The sequence below is a fragment of the Sarcophilus harrisii genome, chromosome 1 (genome assembly GCF_902635505.1).
Source record: "Sarcophilus harrisii chromosome 1, mSarHar1.11, whole genome shotgun sequence".
Classification (NCBI taxonomy): Eukaryota; Metazoa; Chordata; class Mammalia; order Dasyuromorphia; family Dasyuridae; genus Sarcophilus; species Sarcophilus harrisii.
Window position 1 is genome coordinate 478,924,007 of NC_045426.1, and position 21,309 is coordinate 478,945,315.

The window sequence follows — 21,309 nt, forward strand, 5'->3', positions numbered from 1 at the left end:
TTACTTAGCCGACTGATTTTGCTTTTGACATATGGTATGATTTAATCATATTTTAAATATTCTATGATTATTTTTCTGGTGTCTTTTTCAACCCAAATATTGTTTAATTAATTTTCTCCTGTAGGCAGACTGTAGGCAGTCTTGCATTTGTCTCATATTGTTGTTATTTAGTTCCTTTTTTTCTTTCACTGTGGCCTAGAAGTGTAACAACATAATTTTTGATTGTTATCAATCCTTTCTGTGACTATTTTGGGTTTAATGTTCTGTGTGGATTAAAAAAATTGTGATTTCTCTACTGGTATGTAGTTTTCTTTATTTTAAATGTGAACTTAATGGAGTAAAGTTTAGGTCTTTAATTTCACTTCATATTACAATATCAGAGTGTTGACATTCTCTTGTTCTCCAATTTTGTTAATTTTTAGTCTATTTCTATTTACATTTCTATTAATTTTAAAAAATTAATTGAGCTGTCAAATTATTTTGTCTAAATAAATTGAATATAGTAATTCCGTTATTCATTATTCATTTGACCATTATGTAATACAACTGTCTCTTTCCATTTATTTAAGTTTAATTTTACTTTATTATGACCTATTCCTTTTCATTTGAAGTTTCATCACATATTTCAATGGTACTTTAAATTTTCATTTATCAGTCTCCATTTTAAATGTATTTCTTATAAACAACAATGATAGATTCTTTTTGATCTATTCTTTAATTCTTAATTTAATCCAGATCTGTCATATTTACTGTTAAAAGCAATTCATTTTCTGTTTTCTGTCATTTTGCAATTTTTTATTGCTTTTGTTAATACTAGGAAGAGTGAAATCCATATTAATTTTCCCTAATTATCCCAATGTTTGTAACTAAGAAATAAAACATGATTCAGTTATATTTTGAACCATTAATTATTATATTCACTTGTGGTTTGGAGTCATTATTATTATGGATAAGGCAGTTTTGCCTTTCTAATGACCAGTTCCTTTCCTTCTATCCCTTTTATTTGTTGTTTTGTTTCTGATTTTTGGTAAATACCTCTTTGCTAGTAAATGGGCATAACTTTATTGTTGATCATAGTACATTTTTATCCCAAATATGAGTTTTCATTATACTACATTTGAGAAAGAATAGTTTCATGATGCTCTGTTTGCATAGATTCTGGATAATGGATGATGTATGGGTGTGTGTTTGCTACTATGCTTTTTAGCCTGATATTTTCTATGATATTATTGGATACTTTCAGTGAGTATAAAAATGACATCAAGATGAGCTGCCATAATGACAATAAGTTATTTAACTTGTAAAGGCTACAACCAAGATTTCAAGTGGAAAAAGAGTTGGTATGTGACTTTTTGTTCACAGTTGATTATGCACTCAATGCAGTCTCTGAGGTTGAGGTGTAACAAACTATTCATTGATTCTCTGCCTCTTATGCTAATTTGGGCCAAATGATTAACATTAAGAAAACACAGGTATTTCACTAAGCCATCACCATATCATCCGTATGTGGAACCAGTTGTTACAGTGGAGAAATTTTGAATGCTGTTAATAAGTTCGCTTACCTTGGCAGTGTACTTTCTAGGATGTCCACAAAGAGGATGAGGATGAGGAATGCAATTCCAGGGTTAGCTCTGTGTACAGGAAGCTCCAAAGGAAAGTGTGGGAGAGAAGAGGAATTAGACTGACTTCCAAACTGAAGCTCTACAAAGATGATGTGTTGACCTTGTTTTGTATGTCTGTGAAACCTGGACATTCTACCAAGTACCCTGCCAGTAAGCTGAATGGTTGCATATTTTATTTTAGATTGAAGCTTTTTATAGTTATATGAAAAAATGCTCTAAATCACTATTGATCAGAGAAATGCAATTAAAACAACTCTGAGGTAACACATCATACCTCTCAGATTGACTAAGATGACAGGAAAAGATAATGATAAATGTTGGAGAAAATATAGGGAAACTGGGACACTAATATGTTGTTGGTAGAGTTGTGAAATGATCCAACCATTCTGTAGAGCCCAAAGAACTATGAAACAGTGCATACCCATTGACTCAGCAGTGCCATTATGAGATCTGTAAACCAAGGAAATCTTAAAAGAGGGCAAAGGACCTATATATTTGTAGCAGCTCTTTTTGTGATAGCAAAGAATTGGAAAATGAGCAGATGCCCATCAATTGGGGAATGGCTGAACAAGTGATACATGAAGGCAATGGAATATTATTGTATTGTAAAAATGATGAACAAGCTGATCTTAAAAAGGCCTGGAAAGATTTACATGAACTGATGCTGAGTGAAATAAGCAGAACCAGGAGTGCATTGTGCACAATAACAGAAAGAATGTGTGATGATCAACTATGAAAGCTTGGGTCTTCTCAGTGGTTCAGTGATCCAGACCAATCTCAATAGACTTTTGACAGAAAATGCCATCTGCACCCAGAAAAAGAACTAAGACTAAATGTATATTAATACATGCTAAGTTCATTTTGTTTTTCTGTTTTTTTTTTTAATCATTCCTATGGTTTTCCCCTTTTGCTCTGATTTTTATCTACCAACATCATTCATAAAGTAATGTGTATTGAAAACAAATACATTTACTAGAGATAAAAAGAAAAATGCATTAATATGTATTGTCACATTTTATTCTAAAACATTTGTAAGGTATACTGATTGAATCAAGTTGTAGGTTCATTTTACAGATAGAAGGGCTGGAATAGTGAAACTTATAATTTGGATAAAGTCAGATAGTCTGTGATAGATCCAAAATTGGATAATTTCTAATTGGACTAAATTTCCTAAACTTGTGTGTCCAAGTTTTAGGCTTGAAGAAGTTTTGAGACAATACAAAAATGCTCTTCAAGGGTCTGTTGGGAATATGGAATCACTAACAAAATTCATTGTGGGAGATAATGAAAGGAAAATTTTGAAACAAAATATAGGAAATTAGCTCATTTTCAGATTTTAAAAAATGAATAAAAATATCATTGCTCTGGAGTCAGGGAGACCTAATCCTGCCTATTAGCCATGTGATTCTGACCAAATAAGAACTTCTGTCTATCTCAGTTTCCTCAAAGGTAAAATGGGAAATGGAGATAATACTAGCACCTACTTCTCATGATTGTTGTGAGGATCAAATGAGGTAATATATGTACAATGTTTTATAAAGCTTAATGCCCTGTTTTATTGTTGTTTAGTTATTCAAATGATTATGACTCTTCATGACCGCATTTGAGGTTTTCTTGGCAAAGATACTGGAGTGGTTTGCCATTTTCTTTTCCAATTCATTTTATAGATGAGAAAACTGAGGCAAACAAGATTAAGTGAGTAGTTCAGGGTCACAGCTATCGCATGTCTGAGACCAGATTTGAATTTAGGAAGATAAGTACTTCTGACTATAAACTCAGCATTCTATCCATTCTGCCACCTAGCTGCCTTAAAACCTTGTATCAGGTTGTCATTATCATTGTCATTTATTGTCATCATCATCATTATTATCTCTGGTGGTTGCCTATCACAGATAGGTGGTACTGTGGACAGAGTGCTGGGTCTACAGTCAGGGTTCAAATCTAGTCTCACACAGTAGCCACAGGACCTTTTGCAAATCACTTAACCCAATTTTCCTCAAATTTTTATTTGTAAAATGAACTAGAGAAAGAAATGGCAGATTAGTCTAATGTCTTTTCTCAGAAAATCCCAAATGAAATCATGAAGAGTCAAAAATAAATGAAACTACTGGATAGCAACATTAGCCTGGTAGATCAGGAGAATGCTGTAAATAAAGTTGGCCCAGATTTCATTAAGTGTTTAACTAAGTCTCTCATGCTGTTCTTAGATTGAAAAATATCCTTAGTATGGAAGGTTTTTCCACATCATTTGTGCTCTACTTGGACCACCAGGGCTCCAAACTGGATTTCCCCAAACACAGTTTGAGAAATGCTGCATTAGGCTATATCCTAGCTCATGTTTTAATCTAACTTCTGTTCTTGCAGTGCACAAAATAATCAGACAATTGTAAACAAGAGAGATTTATTCATGATAGAAAGGAGTGGATCCAGACACAACTTTTCACAGTGATTTCACATCTACTATCCTATCACTGTGAGTCATTGTGAAAATAATCAAATCAAGGGGAGGAAAAAAACCCAATAACTGGAAGTGGAAAGGACAGAAATATAGACAAGAAGGTTTAGGAAGAATGTTTTAAAATATCTCTATATGGCAAAAGGATGGTACTGGAACAATTAAAGAGGTAATGAGAAGATGTCATATTATACTGATGTTTAATTATTTTTCATTCCTGTTTGACCCTTGTTACCTCATTTAAAGATAGCAGGGATACTAGCAGGGATACTAGAATGGCTTATTTCCTCCTCCAGCTCATTTTACAGATGAGGAAACTGAGACAAACAGGTTTAATTTACTTGTTCAGGGTTACATAACTATTAAGTGTCTGAGGCCAGATTTGAACTCAGGAAGATGAGACCTCCTGACTTCAGGACTGGCCCTGTGTCCACTGTGTCATTCCACCTGAACCATGGTATCTTGATTTAGGTTATAGTCATATGTTGGGAGAACAGTTATGTATGAGTTGAAAAACTGGGTTAGAGAACATAAAAATATCAAATTTAATAATAATATATTACAAAATAGCTAATAGCATAAACTTTTTTTTTTTTTTTTAAGATTAGCAAATACTGTTTTTTCCAGATTGATCATCTCCACTGTATTCCTACCTGATTTACCATCTTGCTCCCCCCAGGATGCAGCATTCCATTTCCTCCCTCCCTCATTCCTGGCTTCAAAATCTGCCTGTCTCCTAATTGTGTGACTATAGGCAAATCATTGATGTCTCAATGTTTAGGCCACTGTCTAATATCATTTTCCTTTGGTGAAATAAATGAGGAAATCTTAGGTTTGGACAACCACAGCAGCAACAGAAAAATAAAAATAAACAAAAAACCCCAGTCTAGTTGTATATGTTTGCCTCTGGTGCTGTTGCATTCTCTAGTGGAATACAAATTCTAGGAACACCAGGAGCGTCTTATTTCTGAATTTGAAGCTCCAGAGCCCAGCACAAAGGTTGGCTGATAGTAGGTCCTGGTTGCATAGAATGCAATCAGGATGGAAGGCTCCTCCAGCCTGGATCTGAACATTGGCTTCTGTTTAAAGGACCCATGGATCTCTTCAAAAAATTAAACTTTTGGCAGGCTCATATTTGTGAATAAAAAGATTTTTTAAAAGATTGTAATGATTAGAGAAGGGCAGGTAGGTGGCAAAATGGATAGAGTGCTGGACTTGAAAACAGGAAAATTCTTCAAGAGTTCAAAATCCTCCCCAGACACTTACTAGCTGTATGACCCTAAGCAAATCACTTAAACCTGTTTGCCTCAGTTTCCGCATCTGTCAAATAAACTAGAGAAGAAAATGGAAAAATATTCTAGTATTTTTTGCAAGAAAACTTTAAATGGGATTACGTGATAAAACAACTGAACAACAAACAACAATAATCAAGACACATTTCTTGATATTCTAGCCAGTACTTGATTTTGTGCTTTACTTTAAGGTAATTGCAGTACTTGATTTTGTGCTTTACTTTAAGGTAATTGTTTCAAGGACAGAAAAGCAAATGTTTGAGATTGTAAGAAATAAGTTTCCAGTAGGTGAATTTAAGGAAAAGATACTTTTAGCAGCCATGGGGGCCTAAATTTTTCAGGAGAACTGTTGGGACTTCTATGCTCATTTGGTGATGGGTTAATAAAGGCTTTTTCTGAATTGAGGTGAAGGGGTGGAGCTGCAGGATGAATTGCTAAACTAAAAAAATAGATATTTCAGAAAGTAGGGGCTGGGTGTGGAATATGTTGCTTAGTGGGGAGTGTGGCATAGGAGGAGGTAAATTTTCTCTAGTTACTGTAATAAAAGAGTATTTGTTCCAAAGTATAGTGGGAGTAGGGTGATAACAGGGATGGGAACTAATGGAGCATGAATCATTTTAGATTTTTTCTGTTCCATCTCTTCTCGTATTTAATATTCTTCTCCTTCTTTATTTCTTATGTCCTTGTCTTTCTGGCTCACTGGCTTATTCTGTCCACCTCTTTTCACTTTAATTGATCATAATATGGTTCTTAAAAATATCTTAAAAATACAAACACTTGTTATATAGTCCTCTCTTAATGTGAAAAGTAGGCGATTAAAACTTTTATGATTTTCTTTAAAAGAAAATAAACCAAAACCTGAAAACTCAAGCTTACTAATATTCTCAGTTGAGAAAGCTTAATTTCGAAACATTAAACTAGCCACTGCTCAAACCACTCACAGTAAATATTTTATTAATTCTCTTTTAGCCTTCTCTATAAAATGAATTATTTATTGCTTTTAAATAAGTTTTTAAAAGTAAATAAGATTCTCTTTTGTATTTTGAGTTATAACTAGTACTTTTTCTAAAATAAATGCTTAAAGTAGCTGAGGGAAGCCTCTATCACAGAATTAAAGCAACTATATTTTAAAGAATATACAAATGGATGCCAAAGAATGAATAAAATAATTGTCTTTTTTTTTAAAGCTGCATATATATCTTTATACATAGATACTTTTGTGTTTCTTTTTACAGCTTATTTTTCACAAATTAAAAAATAAAATGGAACTATTTCATGGTCAAAATATTTATTATGAGAAATATAATGTGATTTCTACTAACATGAAACAATTTTGAAGAAACTTACATTTCCTCAATTCTACTGTTACAATGGTAATTGGTACTCACTGTCATTCAATTATAAATATAAAATATTATAGGAACAAGAAAATGCATTCAGTTGTATTATCAATTATAACTATACTTGCATGATTTATCTGAGTGCAATGAGCTTTAAATCTGGAACTACAACATCTAAGATCTAGGTCTAAAACAACAACTACTAAACAAACCAATTAGTTTTTTGTTGTCTTAGTTTCTCATGTTATGACACTGAAGATACTAATACCTATTATCCCTATCTCAGAGCTATAAGGAGAAGAAAAACTATAACATTAGCAGGTATGATAGGGAATTTAAAACAAATTACATAGATGAGCGTCATTGTGGTGTGATGGATAGAAAACTGACCTCAAAATCAGAAGGATGCAGATATTCCTCTGAAATTGGCTTTGTTACTTTTGGTAGTCATTTTTCCTTTCAATACCCAAGGTAGGTCAGTCTCTCTCTCTCTCTCTCTCTCTCTCTCTCTCTGTTTCTTTGTCTCTGTCTCTGTCCCCCTCTATGTCTATGTTGTCTATGTCTCTTATTTATCTCTTATCTCTCTCCTTTTCCCCCTCTCTCCCTCTTTGAGTATTTTGTTTTTCCCCCAATTATATATAAAAAATATTTTTCAATATTCACTTTTATAAGATTTTGATTTCCATATTACCTCCTTTCTCCCTCCCCAAGAAGGCAAGTAATCTGATATATTATACATGTACAATCATATTGAATATATTTCTACATTAGTTATGTTGTGAAAGAAAAATCAAAACAAAAGGGAAAAACACTAGAAAGAAAAATGCAAAAAAGAAAAAAGTGGAAATAGTATGCTTCAATCTTCATTCAGATTTCATAGTTCTTTCTCTGGATGTAGATAGCATTTTCCATCCATGGGTCTTTGGGAATTGTCTTTTATCACTGTATTGCCAAAGAGAGCTAAATCTATGAAAGTTGATTACTGCATAATGTTGCTGTTATTGTGCATAATGTGCTTCTGGTTCTGATCCCTTCACTCAGCATTAGTTCATGTAAGTCTTTCTAGGTATTTCTGAAATCTGTTCCCTCATTATTTCTTATAACATAATGGTATTTCATTACATTCATATAACACATCTTGTTTAGCCATTCACCAATTGATGGGCATCTCCTTAATTTCAATTCTTTGCCATCCAGGAAATTTTCTCATACTGCCATTTGTACTATGATTACTACTGTGTATTAGTAAAGTGTAATTAAAAGAAATACAAAAATGACTGACTTTAAGATTCTTTAAAACATTTCTTTTACTTATTATAAAAAACATAGCATTTGTCTGGACAGGGAATGGAATATATTTAGTAGAGGTCTGACCTGAATTCAAATCCTGACTGTGACATATAACAAATGCTCATATTTGTTTTAATTACAAAATCGTTAGTAAAACATCATTACTACAATTTTTACACTATTTTTTTTTTTGCCATAGTTAAACCTTATTTCTCCTCCCTGTTATAGTTTTACCTTTAGAATGAACTGCTACCTTTACCTTTACCTCTGTCATTGTTATTGTTTCTCATTTGTGTTAAATGTTTTTGCATTATTGTCACTTTTACTATTTTCTTTTCATTATTATATTTTCACCCAGACTGAGTTTTTTCTTTTCTGATCAGAATAGTGTATTTGCTTGTTTGGTTATATATTAAACATCAAATATGATTGGTAATGATAATTTTGTTAGTCCACGTAAGTTAATTTTCTATTGCTTTTCTTTTCTAATATTTTATTTAAGACTTTTGCATCAATATTCATTAGGAAAATTGGTCTATAATTTTCTTTCTCTTGTTTTGACCCTACCTAGTTTAGGTATCAGCACCATATCTATGTTATAAAAGGAATTTGGGAGAACTCCTTCTTTCCCTATTTTTCCAAATGGTTTATATAGTATTGGAATTAATTATTCTTTAAATGTTTGGTAGAATTCACTTGTAAATCCATCTGATTCTAGAGATTGTTTCTTATGGAGCTGGTTAATACCTTGTTCGATTTCTTGTTTTACTAAAATGGGACTATTTAAGTAATTTATTTCTTCCTCTGTTAATCTGGGCAATATATATTTTTGTAAGTAATTCATCTATTTCACTTAGATTATCAGATGTGTTGGCATACAGTTGGGCAAAATAGCTCCTAATTATTGCTGTGATTTTCTCTTCGCTGGTGGAAAGTTCATCCTTTTCATTTTTGATACAAACAATTTGATTTTCCTCTTTTTCTAATCAAAACAACTAAAAGTTTATCTATTTTTTTTAATATAGCCAATTTTTAGTTTTGTTTATTAGGTTCAATGATTTTCTTACTTTCAGTTTTATTAATTTCCCCTTTTATTTTCAGAATTTCAAATTTGGTATTTAATTGGAAATTTTTAGTTGTTCTTTTTCTAGTTTTTTAGTTGCATGCAAACTTCATTTATCTTCTTTTCAATTTTGTTTATGTAGCTCTTTAGAGATACAAAACTTCCCCTAAGAACTGCTTTGGCTGCATCCCATAATGTCATCTCATTATTGTCATTCTCTTGGATGAAATTATTGATTGTATCTGTGATTTATTGTTTTACCCACTTATTCTTTAGGAGTAGATTATTTAATTCCCAATTAATTTTTGTTGTTTTTCCCTGGACCTTTATTACATGTAATTTTATTGCATCATGATCTGAAAAAGATGGTTTTACTATTTCTGCCTTTCTGCATTTGATTTTTTATGCCCTAATATATGGTCAATTTTTGTGTAGGTTCCATGTATCTCTGAAAAAAATGTATATTCCTTTCTGTCCCCATTCAGTTTTCTGAAAAAATATATCATAGATAACTTTTCCAAAATTTCATTTACCTCCTTAACTTCTTTCTTGTTTATTTTGTGGTGATAGAAGGATGTTGAGATCCCCCACTAGCATAGTTTTACTGTCTCTTTCTCCTTGCAACTGTCTTCACTTCTCCTCTAGGAATTTAGATGTTATACCACTTGGTGCATATATATTTAGTATTGATGTTACTTCATTATCTATGGTATCTTTTAGCAAAATGTAGTTTCCTTCCTTATCTCTTTTAATTAGATTCATTTTTGCTTTTGCTTGATCTGAGATCAGGGTATCTACCCCCACTTTTTTTTTGTTAGTTTTGAAGCATAATAGATTTTGCTCCAGTCTTTATCTTTACTCTGTATGTATTACACTGCTTTACATGTATTTCTTGTAAACAACATATTGCAGGATTCAAGCTTTTAATCCAGCTTGCTATCTACTTCTATTTTATGGAAGAGTTTGTCTCATTCATATTCACAGTTAAATTTTCTAATTCTGTATTTCCCTTCATCCTATTTTTCAAAAGTTTTATTTTTTTTCCTCCCTTTTCTCCTTTTCCCTCCTCACCAATGTTTTATTTTGACTACCACCTCCCTCAATCTACCCTTCCCTTTTTTCAGCCCCTCCCCCCTTTCCTTTCCCCTTTTCGCTTCTACTTCCCTATAGGATGAGACAAGTTTCTATATCAAACTAACTATGTATGATATTCTCCCTTTGAGCTAAAACTAATGAGATTAAAATTCAAATAATACTCATCTCTTCTCTACTTTTCTCCTCTTTATGTGATATAATTTACCCCAATTTACCTCCCTTTCCTCTTCTTTTAATATTTCTCTTCCATCCCTAGTTTCTTTTTTGTATTGTTACAAGAAAGTCAGATTATGCCTACACCATCTTAGTATACCCTGAACAAAGATAGAGTTACAAATATCTTCTTCCCATATAGGAATGTAAACATTTTAACCTTTAAAAAACAGTGGTTTTTTTCCTTATTTTTTTTTATACTTCTCTTGAAGATCAAATTTTCTTTTTATGCTTCCCTTGAAGATTAAATCTTCTGTTCAGCTTTAGTCTTCTCATCCAAAATAATTGAAAATCCCCTGTTTCATTGAATGTCCATCTTTTTGCTTGAAAGATAATGCTTAGCTTTGCAGGGTAATTGATTCTTGACTGCAGTCCAAGCTCTTTTGCTCTCTGTGACATCATATTCTGGAGTCTTTGATGCATTAAAGGTCCTCAGTAAGCCTGATTGTGGCTTCTATATATTTGAATTGTTTCTTACTTGCCACTTGCAATATTTTCTCTTTGGTCTGATAATTCTGAAATTTAGCTATAATATTTCTTGGAGTTTACATTTTGGGGTCTTGTTCAGGAGGTGATCAGTGGATTCTTTAATAGCTATTTTACCCTCTGCTTTTAGGACATCAAGATAGTTTTCCTTAAAATTTTTTTGAAAGATATTGTCTAGGCTTTTTTTTTTTTTAATTGTGGTTTTCAGTAGTCCAGTAATTCTTGGATTATCTCTCCTGGATCTGTTTGCAAGGTCAGTTGTTTTTCCAATGAGGTGTTTTACATTTTCTTTTATTTTTTCAATTTTTGGATTTTGTTTGAGTGATTCCTTATATCTCATTGAGTCATTCACTTTTATTTGTTCAATTCTAATTTTTAATGAATTATTTTCTTCAGTTAGCTTTTTATTAACTTCTTTTTGAATTTGGCTAATTGAACTTTTAAATGAGTTGTTTTGCTCATTGGATTTTTTTTTCCCCATTTCACCAATGATATTTTTTAAGGAGTTGCTTTCTTCAGACAATCTCTGTTTCTTCCCCAATGCTCTCATTTCTTTCCCCCATTTTTCTTCAACTCTCTTTTAAGATCCTTTTAAAATTCTTTCAGGAAAGCCTTTGGAGTTGGGAGACCAACTCTTATCATACTTTGAGGCTTTATCTGGACGTGTTTTGCCTTTAGTGTCTTCAGGGTTTGAGGTCTATGAATCTTGTGAAACTATGAATCCATAATAGCTATTTATGTTCAGAGCTCTTTTTGCTCTTTTTGCTCATTTCAAGAGGTTGAGGTCTGCTCTTAGAGCAAAGGGAAGATTGTCCCTAGCTTTCTCTGTGGGTTGCAGGAGTTTGATGCTGTCTTGAGACTGGTGATACTGGCTTCCTTCTCCTGTTGTGTAGGCATAGCCAAGTTTTGCTTGTTATGTTGGAGTTCAGGGGCTCACTATTTGCCTTCTGTAGTTTTGGAGGTCTCACAGCTAATTTGCTGATCCACTGGATTCTGAACCAGGACAGAGTAGCCAATGCTGCTGTATTTTGGCTAAGAACTTCTCACTACATTTGTCCTCTATGCAGAACCTCTTTGCCCGGAGCCCCCTTGAGGTATGCCTTCACTGGGACCTCATCCTCCCTTGCCCTATTGAAACAGACCTTTTCTGAAGTTCTTCCAAAATATTTTCTGCTGGAAATTTGTTACACTCCAAATATTTGTGGGTTCTGTCACTCCAAAATCCATTCAGAGGCTTGATCTGGTGTTGATTCTGAGGGAAACCAGGAAGATCTCAGGCAAATATTTGTCTACTCTTTACCATCTTGGTTCAGCACTCCCCCTACCCAATACAACCCACAGAATTATTAGAAATTATCTTTATTCTGGAATAAATTGAAAGATAGATGGGACCAAATGCAGATAGAAATAATAGCAATAGCTAGCATTTTATATAGCCCTTTTTATATGATTTTCTACCAATGAGGTATATCCACATTTTAGAGATGAGCAAATTAGGGTTGAGAGAACTTAATCTAAGGCAAGATTTGAACTTTGAATCTGCTAGACCAAAGCTTTTTAAATTGTGAGTTGTGACCCTATTTGGAGTTGTTTAATTGAATATGTGAGTCATAAAATCAAGACTTATTAGTAGTAAATGTTTTATTTGTATACCTATTTTATGCCCCTATATATCTGGGGTCACATAAAAATTTCTCAGCAGAAAAGGAGCTGTGAATGAAAAAAAATTAAGGAGCCCTGTGCTAGTCTTCAGGGCCAATGTACTACACCATTTAACTGCTTCCATATACATATCAAAATGGCCCCTATGCAACCAAGATGGCAGAGGGAAGCCAGGAAGCTGCTGAGCTCTCCCAGTTTCCTTTAAAAACCACATGAAACCAAGCCTGTGAACAGAATCTGATTAGGGTGAGTTTACCCTCCAACTCAAGATAGACTGGAAAAAATTTGAAGGGCAGTATTATTTGGGTGAAAAGGGCATTCAGCCCAGTTCAGACAAAATCTGGTGGAAAAATCCTGAAAGAAGAGAAAAAGGGAGATATAATGGGTCAAATTAGATCACATTCAAAGGCACAAAACACCTATTACAATCCAGGGAAAGAAGGGAGGGAGATGAGCATTATCTGAAGCTTAATCTCATAACTTTTGGCTCTAAAAGGTAACAACTTAATCACTCAGTTGTGTATAGAGATTTATCTAATCCATAAAGAAGTAGGAAGTGAAAGAGGGAAAAAAAGGAAGGGGCTGGATTAAAGGGATGGCAGAAACACTAGGCAAAAAGGTAAAGAGAAGGGGAGGGGTGATAGAAAATAAGGTAGTGTGTGGGGTAGGTAAAAAAAAAAACACTGCTGAGAACAGGGTGGAAAGAGAGGAAAAAAGTATATATAGGAGAGAAAAATAGGAGGGACGACATATAAAACTATAAATGTGAATGAGATGAACTCTTCCATAAAACAGAAGCTAATAGCTGAGTGGATTAAAAAAACAAAATCCTACAATATGCAATTTATAAGAAACACATTTGACAGAGATCCATAGAGTAAAGGTAAAAGACTGGAGCAGAATTTATTGTGCTTCAGCTGGAGTTAAAAACAAAAGTAGAGGTAGCTATTGTGATCTCAGATAAAGCAAAAGTAAGAATAGATCTAATTAAAAGAGATAAGGAAGAAAGGTACATTTTGATAAAGGGTACCATAAACAATGAAGTAGTAACCACATTAAATATATATCCACCAAGTGGTAGAGCATACAAATTCCTAGAGAAGAAAGTAAACCAGTTAAATAAAGAAATAGACAAAAAAACTATATTAGTTAGGGACATCAACTTTTCCTTCTCACAGTATCAGACAAATCTAAACACAAAGTAAATAAGAAAGAAATTAGGGTGGTTAATAGGAACCTAGAAAATGTACATATGATAGACCTATGGAGAAAATTGAATAGAGATAGAAACGATTACACCTTTTTCTCAAAAACTGACCATGTATTTACACCTTTTTCTCAAAAACTGACCACGTATGAGAGCATAAAAACCTCACAATCAACTGTAGAAAGGCAGAAATTGTATATGCTACCTTTTCAGACCTCAGTGCAATAAAAGTTATATTCAATAAAGGGGAAAATACACTAAAAATCAATTGAAAATTAAATAATATAATTCTAAAGAATGATTGGGTTAAACAACAAATCACAAAAACAATCTATAATTTCATCCAAGAGAATGACAATAATGAGAAAACATACCAAAATCTATAGGATGCAGCCAAAGCAGTCCTTTGGGGAAATTTTATATCTCTAACTAGCTACATGAATAAAATAAAAAGATCAACGAATTGGGCATGTACCTAAAAAAGCTAAAAAAGGAACAAATTTAACCTCCCCCCTCCCCCACCCAGGCCCCTGGGGTGTTCTTCTTCTTTTTTATAATATATGATCGTTCTCTCTGGGAGCAGGTTTCTTGGGGAGGTTTTCTGGAGGCAGCCTTAGTTTCAGTTCAGAGTAATAATCACTTCAAATACAACCAGCTGATAAAATCCAAACTTTATTTCTCCAAGAGCTCTTGCAGTTTTGTCCTTTGCTTCTGCTTCTGCTTTCTTCAGCCTCCAGCCATCACAAAGGTGGAAGATGGAATGAATCTGACTCCACCTCCAAGAGTGGGCTTGTGGGCTTCCTCCCAGAGTGCTCTTTGGCCCTGAGAGCTTCTTGCTTATATGAGCTCTCTAAAGGTGTGAACACAAGCATTGTTTCTATCAGTTCCACTTAGTACCTTGTTTCAAGTTCTGGCCCATATCTCCCTGTAAGATCAGATCAAGCATACTGAACCATGCTAAATTAGATAATTATTGTCTCTATCAATTCTAATGACTTAACAGCTTGTAAGGATTCTAACACCCTCCCCTCCCCCCAATTAAATACCAAACTAGAAATCCTGAAACAAAAAGGAGAGATTAATAAAATTGAAGCTAAGAAAATTATTGAACTAATTAATTAAACTAAGTGTTGATTTTATGAAAAAACAAACAACAAAATAGATAAATCTGTGGTTAATTTGATTAGCAAAAGGAAAGAAAAAATTCAAATCACCAACATCAAAAATGAAAAGGGTAAACTTACCATTAATAAAATAAAAATTAAAGTAATAATTAGCAGATATTTTGTCCAACTGTATGGCAACAAATCTGACAATCTAACTGAAATGGATAAATATTTACAAAAACATAAATTGCCTAGATAACAGAAGAGAAATTTAAGTTATTTAAATACTTCTATCTTAGAATAAAAAATAGAGTAAACAATGACTTCCTAGGAAATCATCTCCAGGACAAGATGAATTTACAAATGAATTCTACTAAACATTTAAAGAACAATTAATTCCAATAATATGGAAACTATTTGGAAAAAATAGGTAAAGAAGGAGTCCTGTCAAATTCTTTCTGTGACCAGAAGAACCAAAACAGGGAGAAAATTACAGACCAATCTCCCTAATGAATATTATTGCAAAAATTTTAAATAAAATATTAGCAAAGAGATTACAGTAAGTTATCTGCAGGACAATACACTATGACCAAATGGGATTTATACCAGGAATGCAAGGCTGATTCAATATAAGGAAAACTATGCCCTATCAATAACAAAACCAATGGAAATCATATGATAATCTCAATAGATGCAGAAAAAGCTTTTTATAAAATACAGCACCAATTCCTATTAAAAACATTAGAGAGCATAGGGATAAAGGGAGCTTTCCTTAAAATAATAAGTAATATCTAAAATCAACAGCATGGCTTATTTGTAATGAAGAGAAGCTGGATGTATTCCCAATAAGATCAGGGATGAAACAAAGATGCCCATTATTACCACTATTATTCAATGTTGTACTAGAAATTCTAGTTGGCTATAGCAATAAGAAAAAGAAATTAAAGGAATTAGAATAGGCAATGAGGAAATAAAACTATGACTCTTTGCAAATGTTAGGCTGACATAGAGAATTCTAGAAAATCATCCACAAACCTACCCTAAACAAGTAACAGTTTTAACAGAATTACAGGACATAAAATAAACCCACATATACCATCCACATTTCTATATATCATTGACAAAGCTCAGCATAAAAGATAGAAAATTTCCATTTAAAATAACTGTAGACAAAATAAAACATTTTGATGTCTACCTGCCAAGAAAAACCCAGGAACTATATCAACACAATTATAAAACACTTCTCACACAAATAAAGTGAGATCTAAACAATTTGGAAAAATATCTGAGCAAATATAATAAAAATGATAATTCTGCCCAATTGGCCTATTTGTTCAGTGCTATACCAATCAAACTATCAAAAAATTATTTTATAGAATTAGGAAAAAATAATAACAAAATTCATATGGAAGAACAAAAGGTCAATATTAAAGGAATTAATGAAAAGTATATAAAAGATGGTGGCTTTGCAGTACCATGCCTAAAACTATATTATAAAACAGTAGTCATCAAAATCATTTGGGTACTGGCTAAGAAATAGGTTGGTCGATCAGTGAAATACACACAACACAATAATTAAAGCTTGTTGTAATCTAGTATTTGATAAACCCTCAAACTTTGGCTTCTGGGATAAGAACTCATTATTTGACAAAAATTGCTGGGAAAACTGGAAAATAACCTGTCAGAAACTCATCATAGAATTACATCTCACATCCCATACTAAAATAATATCAAAATGGGTACATAATTTGGGCATAAAGGATGATACTATAAACAAATTAGGAGAACAAGGGATAATTTACCTATCGGACCTTTGGAGAAGGGAGGAATTTAGACCAAAAAATAACAAGAGAACATTATGAAAGGCAAAGTAAACAACTTTGATTACATTAAATTAAAAAGTTTTTCCACAAACAAAACAAACAGAAACAAGATTAAAAGGGAAGTACAAAACTGGGAAAAATCATTACTGGCAGTGTTTCTGATAAAGGTCTCAGTTCTAAAATATAAGTCAAATTTATAAGAATACAAGTCATTCCCCAATTGAAAAATAGACAAAGGACAGAATGTAGATGAGGAAATTAAAAAGTCATCTATTGTAATATGAAAAAATACTCTAAAGCGCTCTTGATTAGAGAAATGAAAATTAAAACAACTCTGAGGTACTACCTCACATCTCTCAGATTGGCTAAGATAACAGGAAAAGATAATGTTAAATGTTGGATGGGGTATCGGAAAACTGAGATATTGATGATCTGTTGGTGGAGTTGTTTAATAATGATCCAACTATTCTGGAGAGCAATTAGGAACTATGCTCAAAGGGTTATAAAACTGCGTATACTCTTTGACCTAGCAGTGCCATTACTGGGTCTGTATCCCAAAGAAAACATAAAGGAGGAAAAAGGACCCATATGTTTTTAGCAGCTCTTTTTGTGGCAACAAAAATTGGAAAATGAGTAGATTCCCATCAATTGGGGAATGGTTGAATAAGTTGTGGAGTATGAAGGTTATTGTTCTATACAGAATGATGAATAAGCTGATTTTAATAAGGCTTTCCATGAAATCTTTAGAAAGATTTACATAAACTGATGTCAGTGGAAATAAGCAGAACCAGGAATACATTGTACACAATAACGGCAGGAATGTGCCATGAATAATTATAAAAGACTTCGTTCTTCTCCTAGTTTTTTGATCCAAGGCAATCACCTTGGATATCATCACAATTGGTTAGAAAATGCCATCTGCATCCAGAAAAAGAACTATAAGGATTGATTGTAAATCAATATGTTATGTTCACTTCTTTTTTCTGTTTTTTTCCTCTCCCACGGTTTTTCCCCTTTTTTTGATTTTTCTCTCCCAACATGATTCATAAAATAATGTGAATTAAATATAAATAAATAAAAATTTAAAAAAATGTAACTTTGATAAAGGAGGAATAAATAGTAAGCTTCAACTAATATATGAGAAGAAAGAAATGATAGTCTTTGGTTTAATGTGAAGTAAGATGAAGGTACTAGGTTATGCTCTTTTTAGATGTTCTGTCCTATATGGAGTGCTATAATAATTAGATCAAGTCATTAATTCAAATAATGGAACTATGTAAACAATGTAAGCAGGACATGTACCTGGTTATTATTGTGATCTTATTTGTATTTCTAGGCTTTTCTCTAATGACTGAAGACAGTAGGTGAGAGGGACAATGAGGAAAGACAAGAATAAATACATTAAATAAATATCATACTTTAGCATTTACATAGTGATATCTATTGGTTTCATTGTGATTTTTTCGTTTTTTGGCATTTATCAAGATTTCCTGAGAATAGTGTAGTATGATCTCAATGAACATGGATTAAATATGAATATCTACATCTATTTGTTAGTCAAAATGACTTGAAAGATTCTGATCTCATAGAAACCAAGTATAAGCTTCTGTTTTTTAGGAAGTATTTGTGTGCTAAAATGTGATAATTCATTTATTATATAATTCACGTATTGTAACAAAAGGTGCTATGACAAAGAACTAATGAAAAGGATCAGAATGCATTGAGTGCAACATTTCATTAGGTATCAGGATAATTCTTCCTTCTTATAAGAACTAATTAAATGACATGCATGAAATTCTTTGAGATTTTTTAATATTAAAATTTAGGGAAATGAGGAACAAGATTAATTTCATTGATCAGATACTTATAAAGGATCTCTATTTTTGTTTTTGTTTTGATAAGGATCAATTTGGGAAATTTTTTGTTGTTGATGATTTTGTTTGACGTTTTCCTAGCAGAAATTTATGTCATCTAAAGCAATTCCAGAATAACAAGTCATTATTTCTGTTTATAGTATATTAAGGACTGACAAAGTAATTAAAAATGCTGGGCACATGTGCTACAATTTTTTGATAGATTAAATTAGATGTGAAATAGAATATAGAGGGAAAAAGTTGTATATCTAATGAAGCCAAATATTCCTGAATTTTGTTTTCCTTTATTGTGGTGAGCATTTATGGCTGTATTTGTTTATCACTTGTTATCTGATTTAGTAAATTTATAATAAATTACCCATGGATTATTTCAGGAATAGATTTTCTATTTCATCATCCTCATCCACCTCCAACTAATACCATTTTTGTGTCACAACCACCAAATAAATTGTTGGACATCTTCCCCACCTTGGGGTTGTTAGACTGATGGGATTTCTTGGATACAGTATTCTTATATTCTTTGTTCTATATTTTTAATCACAAGAATAAACCTCTAAAATATGAAATAATTTTGGAAAGAAATTTATTAGGTCAATGGATCTCCCTCCACAAGTCTCTGTGAGATTGTTATATAGAATTTAGACAAGGGTGTAAGGACATTTTCCTGTTAGACTTCATGTAGGTAGTATGTTGTGATATGGGAGCCATCTGCCACTGGCTGCTGGAGTTCTAACTCAGACCTGTAGAATGGATCTCTTTATGTGAGAGGATGATGATACAAGGAGACTGAGAGGCAAGCTGCAGTTCTCTGACCTCCCTACTGAGAGGCCATTGTGTTGTCTCACCTCCCTTTTCCCTCTGCCTCTAATTTATTTCATTCCCAATCCATAAGGGACATCTGTGAAGGCTGCTTTGTAACTCCTTCAAGTGTTATGATTCACAGCTATAGAGACTCTTGGAGAATTGACCTGCCTCTTCACTTAAGCATGGTGCTTAACATAGGTAATCTCCAAGAGAGGCAGTTTGAGATTTATATCTATCTATAAGCAGGTAAATCAATCTGTTTTGGAAAATCCCAAACAAAAGTTTTAGATAGTCCCAAAACAAGCCCTGGGTAGGGGCTAAGCATTCCATAAAATTATTTATCTTTCTTGAAGTATTTGTGAAGTCAGCCTGAACCCTACAATAAGCTCTTTTGTATTAGACAAATTTCTAGCCCCATAAAGCAGGGTTCAAATAATATTAATAAAATGATAAGTAATAATAAATAAATAATACCTAGTATTCAACTCAGAAACTTTAACTAAAGATCTTTGCTTCTCTCCTTGGGCATTCTTGTGCTCCTCATTCATACTTTTTCCAGAATCTGAGGATTTCTAGGCTCATAAATTATACTTTTAAGATAAACACTTCTCACTGTAGTAAATTATATAGCTTAGCATACCCCGTTCTGGAATTCTTAATATAAGGAACATAACCTTTCCTATAGATACTCTACCCCAGAAATTTTGTCATCAAATTCTCTTAAGGATATATACGAGGTAAATTTACTGCCTATGTACTATTTTTGCTATTTTTCAATACTTTTACGTCAATATTCATTAATGATAGTGGTCAAACTTTTATCAGAGTTGTTTCATACATAGTTTTTTGATATATTTAGTGAACATACATGTATTTGCACTTATGTGTGTATATATATATATAATTCTTTTATTTTAGTTTTATTGATTTTATTCAGTCATGAGTTTTAAAAATTTATATTAAAAAGTTTATAATAATTTAAATATTGTCTGTTAGTGGATAGATAGCTGTCTTGGAAGCCAGGAAGACCTATCCTACCTCTAACAGATACTGATCATGTGATCCTGGGCAAGTCACAAAATATCTGTGTTGTAGGCACTACTGTACCTTTAGGTAGGTGTTTTTTTTTTTTTTTTTTTTTTCCAATGAGATATATCTTAAATCAATGAAAGCACAGTATTAAAAGCTACAAACTTGTAAAATTTATATGATCAAAATTACATATTTTGCATTTCATAAACTCCCTTCTCCTATATTTGGTTTCTCCCATTTTAAGTTATTAGATTTTGTGTTTACATCATTTGTCTATTTAAAATTTATTAAATAATATATGTTATAAGATACTGGCCCAAATCAGTTATATTTTAAAAGTAAAATTGGGCCCCATTTAGCTTTTAATTTTGAGTTTGTAAAAACAAAACAAAACAAAAACATTAGGATGCTATTTCTTCTGTGTCTCAGTTATATAATCCATTTCCTTGAATACCTTTGCTAATTTTTTTTAAACTGGTGATATTGCTTTATAATATAATTGAGATCTGTTGATACTAGCTGGGCCCCTTTTATTCCTACTTTTATAATTATTTCTTTTGATAAATCTTTATGTGGTCATATAAATATAGATAGATAAAATGGACAGCATAGACAGCTGTCAGCAAAATAGCAATATATATATACATATATATTTATGCTACCTAATTCTATACAGCATCCTCATTTAGCAATTGGATTGCCATTGTACTAAATATGTTGTTTACAGCATTTTGCATCATCATTTTTTTTTAATGTTGGTCTGCTCCAGCAAGATACATTGACTTTTTCTCCAATTTTTAGAATCTTCTATCTATTAGGTAAATATTATTTTGAAGTTGTATTTATATATGCCTAATAAACCTTCTTTGTAGGTTAATTCTTATATAGTTTATTAATTCTTTTTGTAATTATTTTTGAAGATAAGACAGCTAGATGGGACAATAA

General features: G+C 32.4%; 1 protein-coding gene and 1 long non-coding RNA gene across 3 annotated transcripts in view; one reads left to right on the forward strand and one right to left on the reverse strand.

The window, feature by feature from the left end:
• LOC116420590 overlaps window positions 1–9,639 on the reverse strand; it is a 60,230-nt gene extending 50,591 nt beyond the window's left edge. For both annotated transcript variants that reach the window (XR_004230956.1, XR_004230957.1), the window contains exons 1-2: window positions 9,596–9,639; window positions 1,563–1,645 (exon numbers count right to left, since the gene is read on the reverse strand). This is a non-coding gene — a long non-coding RNA (uncharacterized LOC116420590). The remainder of the gene's footprint in view (window positions 1–1,562; window positions 1,646–9,595) is intronic.
• The window catches only part of CCDC178 (coiled-coil domain containing 178), a 610,238-nt gene that overhangs the window by 30,930 nt on the left and 557,999 nt on the right, over window positions 1–21,309 (forward strand). The gene's annotated exons all lie outside the window — the stretch shown is intronic.